This window comes from Pinus tabuliformis, chromosome 3_2 (genome assembly GCF_031772625.1).
Source record: "Pinus tabuliformis cultivar Carrire ecotype Pingquan chromosome 3_2, CPIR1, whole genome shotgun sequence".
Lineage (NCBI taxonomy): Eukaryota > Viridiplantae > Streptophyta > Pinopsida > Pinales > Pinaceae > Pinus > Pinus tabuliformis.
This window is the reverse complement of record NC_142302.1, coordinates 1,099,243,360-1,099,251,737: the sequence shown is the minus strand read 5'-3', so window position 1 is coordinate 1,099,251,737 and position 8,378 is coordinate 1,099,243,360.

Genomic DNA, 8,378 nt, shown 5'->3' with positions numbered 1-8,378 from the left:
AAACCTCTCTCTCACACACACACACAAACACACGTTAGAGCCAAACCTCTCTCTCTCTCATTCTAATTAGCACTCATGCCATCATCTAGCACAAACTTTATTGGGATATTAAGGCCTTGTCATTCTTTAATCGTGGGATCAATTGTGGCATCACTTTATTAAAACCAAAGCCAACCTCTATGTTTTATCTAGAGATTGACATGTTTTTTTAATCTAGAGAGAGAGTTTTGTCTCTAATGTGTGTGTGAGAGAGAGCCAAACGTCTCTCTCTCTCTCACACACACACACACTCACATGTCATCATATTTATTGGGATGATAAGGCCTTGTCATTCTTTAACCATGGGATCAAATGTGGCTCTCTCTCTCTCTCTCTCTCATATTTTTTTATCTAGAGAGAGAGAGTTTTGGCTCTAATGTGTGGTGTGAGAGAGAGCCAAACCTCTCTCTCTCTCTCTCATGGCATCATCTTTATTGGGATGCTAAGGCCTTGTCATTCTTCCCCCCCCCCCCTCTCTCTCATGACATCATCTTTATTGGGATGATAAGGCTTTGTCATTCTCTCTCTCTCTCTCATGACATCATCTTTATTGGGATGATAAGGCATTGTCATTCTCTCTCTCTCTCTATTGAGATGCTAAGGCCTTGTCATTCTTTAATCATGGGATCAAATGTGGCTCTCTCTCTCTCATATTTTTTTATCTAGAGAGAAAGAGTTTTGGCTCTAATGTGTGTGTGTGTGAGAGAGAGAGAGAGGAGAGAGAGTTGGTTTGGCTCTAATGTGTGTGTGAGAGAGAGAGAGAGAGGAGAGAGAGTTGGTTTGGCTCTAATGTGTGTGTGTGTGAGAGAGAGAGAGAGAGACAAAGAAAAATATGGCAATCTCTAGATAAAACATAGGGGTTGGATTTGGTTTTAATAAAGTGATGCCACATTTGATCCCACGATTAAAGAATGATAAGGCCTTAACATTCCAATAAAGTTTGTGTTAGATGATGGCATGAGTGTTACTCCTACATCTAAGAGTTTCATGAATACAATGCACATTAACATGAGTCATACTCCTAGTTCCAAGTGCTTCATGCATACATTGGGGTGTATGAAAGTTCATGAGAACAAAACCTTGGGGTGTATCAAATTCCATGAGAGCAAAACCTTTGTCCATGGTCTCTCTTCCTCTCTCGCTCCCCCCCCCCCCCATCTCTCTCTCTCGTGAATACATTGGAGTATATGAAAGTTCATGAGAACGAAACCTTGGGATGTATGAAAGTTCATGAGAACGAAACCTTTGTCCATGGTCTCTCTCCCTCTCTCTATATATATATGAAATCTTTTTTTTTATATATAAATAGCCTTAAATTTGTTGGGTAATGGTGAGAACGAAACCTTAGGGTGTATGAAAGTTCATGAGAACAAAACATCTCTCTCTCTCTTTCTCTCTCTCTCAAGATTCTAGCATAAAGTTATCAAAATATGCCTAATTTACATTATGTGTCTGATATGACTAGTACAAAAGTTGTGTTTTTTCAGCCATATAAACTACAATTACATCAAACAAAAAGCACATAGAATCTAGCTACAAATATCTAGTAAATCAAGTGTCATCTACAGAAGGACCAGTAAGAACAATGATGATAATTGCCTGGAGTTGGAGAATCAGGATTCATTGGAGGAGGTTGGTTGTGATGGTGTAGGAGAATAAATTCCATGCACTGGTTATGCTCATCCATGATCTTGTATAGCAAGTTTAATTCCTCCTTTTGAAGGAGGAGCTCATCACGATTTTCATTACGTTCCAATAAAAATTTGCACAAAAGCTCCTTAAGGCACTAGATATTGGTTGTGACATCCCCTTTATGAACCCAGGTCGGGTACCCAACTAGAGATGGATGCTAGGACTTTTGAGTTAGAGACATCTTATCTTTCCTCAACCACTTCCTATTTAATGTCTTAAATTTCTTGTTAGGTTGGCAGTTATGTGTGTGCTTGACATCTATCTGAGAAGGCATGTGCTCTAGCTTGAGCTTGGGTATTGCTAATCCCATCATGGCCTCCAACCCCCTTCTCGAGCACGCTCTCTAGTGAGGCATGACAAGCGAATAGAACCAATGACTGGAAGAAGAGTGGAGTAGGATAAAGAAATTAGGAGGGAGAGGGAGAGAATAACCATAGAAAGGAGCAGTGAGAAAACATAAGAATCCTCCACAAAAGAGGTTCAGGAGAAGAATAAGAGGGAGAGAAAAAAGTTTCCTAATAAATCAAACTTATGCAGATTCCTGACAAAGAACGAAATGAGCCAGTTGGAGGAGGTAAATAATACTTAAGATTCAAAATGACAATCAACTGAGAGGAAAGTCACCTAGAAATGCTAACACATCCAAAATGAAAGGATAGTTGAGACTCCTCTCTACATTAGAGTTTAAGTTGCAAAACTAGGGGTGGCTATGTGAGAAACTAGCTCGTCCAAAGTGAAAATTGAACAAATTCTCCTTGTCGAATGATAGCATGCAGGAGCGAAAGTATTAATCAAATGTGATGTAGGAGCGATAAGGAAGGAACCAGGCTAAGAGGCCTTGGTCCTTCCTCTTACTTGGAACAAGCAAAGAAGTATGCAAAAGCCTTTAAAATCTACAAGTTTCTAAGAGTGTAATTATGTTGATTGTTATAAAAATCCCTAGAGATGGAAAATATTCCTTCTTGTTGCCTCAAATGACTAGATCCAAACTTGAATTACACAATGCCTTCAATGGTATCCTTCAAACCCAATGAGCAATTCATGGTGAATTCAATGCAATGTGACATGCATTTGAGTGAGATTGTTATTGCTTATAGCATCCAAGGAGATCAATCATTATGAGGTCTTAAGACTACAACATGGTGACACATTAGCAAAAGTTGGATTTGTGGAGGGAAACTATCCTCCTTCACCTCCCTCCTCCTCCTTGTCGCAAACATTCCCTAACCCAACATAATGAATTATGGTCCTTGGCACCTCCATGTTAATATTGTTAACACACAATAAATTGACTTTAATACAAGTAAGGTACGTGTTTTTCAAGTTATGCATAAGAGAACTAATGGACCCTAACCCTTCCATTTCACCCATTAAGAGGTGCTTCAAAGAGTGGATTAGGTTATACAAGTGAAATATGAAATGGATAAATTGTAACAATATAAATAAAGTTATTGAGTAGAGTTTCAATGTGGATGTTTAATAAATATGAAACTATGTATGAGTCTTGAGGTTCATCAAATTAAAGCTAAATAATAATAAAATAATATTAATAATATTAATATGTAATACCTTACAAGGGGTGGATCTAAATATAAAGGAAGCATGACTAAAAGTATAGGGGAAATGGTTTGAACATGATAGATATTGCACTCACAAAAGTAATTTGGTGTAATTCACAATCGAAGGAGAATGGACTTAGTTCACAATTTTGACTCAAAAGGGAAAGTATGCAAGCATAAATGATGGGATGAAAGGATGTTTGACATGCATAATGAATATGTTGAAGATCACAGAGTGATAATTTGTGCAAAAGGAAGTTGAAGAACATTACAATATCACATGTGAAACAACTCAAGTGAGTGTAGAGATTGGTGTAAAAAACCACATGGATGGATATTAAAATGATATATGTGAATTAATAGATGATAAATAGTTAGGGGGTGGAAGATGAACATGCATCGAGGAAGAGAAAGAAGCCATTGTATAGTTAGATATCTAAAATGCGAAGAATTATGGGCACAAATAAATAGAGTAGACACTAAGCTAAGCCCAACATTGAGTTGAGTAGAGAGTTGAGAACCAAGTTAAGTGAGTAAGAGAGTTGAAAGCTCTGAAGTGATTTGATTACAAGGTGTGAAACTAGTGACAACTCAAATAAGTTGGACTGATCAAGTTATGGGCATAGAGGCTTGAAAAAAATGAAAGCAAATAATGAATAGGACAGACACAAAGAAAATAAGAATGTAAAGTGTTTATATTACTACGTAAATAATTTGTACAATGGTTCATGATAGATAGTAAGACAAATAATAGATGAATAACTATTTTATGTTGTATATTTTGCTTCATATCATGCATAGTACACATTTAGGAACTCATTTCAATTACAATATTGAGTTGAGTTCTTACAGGTGCGCTGGATTTGTCATTGTCATTGGGTCATTGTTCATCATCTTGGCACATTATGTGCTATTATTTGCATGTAGAATTGGTTGAGTTTCCATAATAGTCTCGGTGACATTTGGCATTTCCAATGCATGTGCATGTTGCCACATGTGCATGCATGCTAGTTAACTTTGAGTTATTGACAATATCAAGTGAACCCACATTGTCCCATTTAGAGGGGGCAAGAAAACTCCAAGGTTGACAAGGTGCATGTCATGCATTTCCATAAACTCAACCCTTACTTCAGAGCTAGAGCCTAGCTATAATAAATTTTCAAAATTCCATGAGAAGAAAATTTCAATTAACAGTGAGAAACTCTTCTTTTCTCATAATTAAGACCAAGCCCATCAAGAAAAAATGACAGGCCTGAGATAAACTGTTGGGTGGACTTGGGTTCTAGATATGATTTTCCATCATTAGAACCAAGCTTAATAAAAAATATGGAAATCCTTGGATAAAATGTTAGGGATTGGCTTTGGTTTTAGTATGGCAATGTGGCACTTCATCCCACCATCAAAGCATTACAAGGCTTCAACATCTCAATAGAGTGTGCATTACACATTGACATAAGTTTTATTTCTACACCAAACGTTTCATGGATATGTCACTCATCAACATAAGCTATGCTCATATGTCTAAGTATTCCATGAATATGCTAAGGGTATGAAAATCCATAGGAACAAAATCTTTTTCCATAGTGCGATTCCCATTATTATTTCCCAACCATGCCAAACTTATTAGTAAATGTTGTTTCCTTCTTGAAAGTCTTCAAATTTTATTTATAACAAGTGGGAAATAATCAACTAAATCAAAGCTTTTCAACCATAAATTATACATTTTATATATTAGAAAAATATCCATATCTTTCAATTACAATGAAGGCGAAAGCAAAATAGACATAATAATATGTGCTTTCTAACAAGAGGACATAATGATGCATAGACTTTTTAGTTCACCAAAGTATTGGACTAGCTTTGTGAAAAGTAATGTAGTCAACTATAATCATGAAATACATCAACTTTTATGTTCGTGATTGTATACTTTTGTTTAGGCTCCTAAATGAAAAATGTGATACATGCACTTTCTAGACAAGAATACACAATAAAACATGCACTTTCCATACAAGAGTACACAATAACACATGCACTCTCTAGACAAGAGTACATAATAATACATGCACTTTCTAGTTAACCTAGTACTTGATTAACACTATGAAGAGCAAGGCAATCAATTATAAGCATGAAATACATTAACTTTGGTTTAATATTGGAAACTCATTTACATGACAAGGTTTATATTATTTGTTAAAGGTGCTTTGGATTTGACATTGTTAACGGTTTAATATTCGCTCCTCTTGGCACACTATGTGTTGCTATTAGCATTTAGAATTGGTTGGGTTTTCATAATTGTCTTAATGATGATTAGCATTCCAATGTGTGTGCATCCATGCCAACTGCTTTCAAGATTTTTGTGCATGTCCTCTTAACCTCACTTGCTAATAGCAATAAGGGGTTGAGGAGCCTTCAAAGAAAATGATGAAACTTGAAGAGAACACAGGGTGGGCTTTAATTCTTAATGTCATCAAGTGAACCCTCATTATGACATTGAGATGGGCAAGACAACCCCAAGTTTGAAAAGGTATATGCCATGCATTTCCATAAGTTCAACCCTTACCTTTAAGTTGGCCCATGGCTACGATAAAATGTTAAAAATCTATGAAAGAAAATCTCAATTTACAGTGGAAGCTCTTGTTTCTCATCATGAAAGTTAAGCCCATTAAGAAAAAATGATAGGACTGAGATATTGATGTAAATTTTTGGATGTACATTGTGTGTAGGTTTAGCAATGTCCTATGTTTTGAGTGGTCTTAACACCCATCATCAAGGGTGTGAGAAAAAAGCATAATGGATTAGAAAAGAGCATCAAGTTGATTAGAAAGGAGAAATAATAACCAAGTGAACGTTGATATGAACATTAGAGAAAAATGTCTAAGAGAATGTTAGCCCAAATTTCAAAGAAAAGAGAAATTCATGTTAAAATTAAGAAAAAAATGAATTATATAAATATATGTGAATATAGTTAAAGATTTATTAAATTATAATAAATATATTATAAGTTTAATCATAAATATAAAAATGTATTTAATGATCTTTGACCCTAATTTAAAAATTTTGGCTTTCAGTTTGAATTAATGTTTTTTATTTTTTTTTAGATTTAAAATATAAACAAGGGCTACATAGTAGCTAGGACCTGCGACTTAGTTTAAATATAGCTTAATTAAGGTGAAAAACAATAAACACAAAAATAAAACAACTAATAAAATATTGTATTGTTGAACGGCATCACCAAAAGATAAAAAATATGATTAACTAATATTGTTTATTAACATATATACACTTTAATATATATGTGTGTTTTGTTATTATCTATATATATATATATATTTTATATATATATATATATATTATAATTAAATTTATTAAAATATGTCTTTAATATAATAATAAGTCATCTTAAATTGAAAATATGGAGAAAAAATTATAACTCATGAAAATGGAAATAATAGAAAAAATAATAAAAGTAAGAAAGTTAAATAAAAAGGAAATAAAAAATTAGTAACTAACACAAATGGAAGTTATTAAACAACCTATAATAACACCTCAACCAATCACCTTACAAATAAATAAATTTAAATAATAAAAAAATAACAAAAATTGAATTCCTAAGGTTACACTATGGATAAAGAGCATAATTTTTTGGTCAAAGACAAAGTAATACGCAGTCAAAGGCAAAACGTAATAAATGGATTTAAATCAAAAGATGAAAAAACCTAAAAATTGTAAAGATAAACAAAGATCTTTATCGCTGACTTAATTTTTTTAGCTTTTAAGCTTGAATTAATGATTTTTAAAACTTTTTTATAATATGAATAGAAGGATTTAAATCAAAAGATGAAGAAAGCCTAAAAATTAAGAAAAAGTCATAAATTGTAAAGATAGATATATTTGATCCTTGAAGTGCATAGTAGAAGATTAAGAATTTTAGAAGAAATTTAATAAAAACAGGTTAGTTTTATATAGAGATTAAATTTATTATTTTTGAAAGAATGTTAATAATAATAATAATAATAAATTGTTCAATAATATATTAATTGGGAAGATAAAAATAATGAAATTAAATATAAATGGATTATAAATATATTTGAGTGTAAATAGTAATGATTGAGAACATGAATGTAAATGACTATAAAATCTCAGTGGATTAGGGATTATATAAAACAACAACAAAAAAATTATGAAGAAGGAAAGATAGAGAAGGTTAAATATAAGAGGGGGGAAGGGCAGGGCGAGGATGGCATAAAAGAAAGGAGGGAGAGGAGGGGGACAAGAAAGACTAGGTGAGGAGAGAAGAAAGGGATTAATAAGAAAGCTAAGAGCAAGAAGGGTTAATGACTGAGGTTGTGGATAAGAGGTTTCCATGAGCTACTCAATTTGTACCCTTTTTCCCTTTTGAAGTTTTCAAGCTGCTTTTCGATCTCTAAGGCTTCACGAATGATGCATGTAGACTAGAATGTGGTAGGGGCAAGGATTTTTGTTTGGTCAAAGTAGATAAGGACTGAGTGAGCTTGGATATTGAATACAGTGTCACTTTCCATAATTAGAACCTCGCCAAATAAAAATATATGGCAATCTTTAGATAAAACATAAGATTTATATTTAGTTTTATATGGCAATGTGGCACTTCCTCCCATCATCAAATATTTGACTAGGTCTCATCATCTAAATAAAGTATGCATTATACATTGACATACAATCTATTTCTACATCAAAATGTTTCATAAATATGTTACATATTACCGTAATTTATAAAAGTTCATAAGAACAAAACCTTTGTCCATGAGGTAATTCCCATTATTATTTCCGTATTGTACCAAACTCGTTGGGAAATGGTGTTTTCCTCTTGAAACTACATTCAAATTTTATCTATAACAACTAGAAAATAATTAACTAAATAAATAAATAAAAACATAAGATATAATCTATACATTTTTATTTATTTAAAAAATCATATATTTCAATTACATTCTAGATAAAACTAAAAATATATAGTAATGTGTATTTAATAAACAAGAGTACATAATAATACATGCACTTTTTAGTTGCACTCACAGGTGCTCTCCAACCGAGTATAGCAATTATATT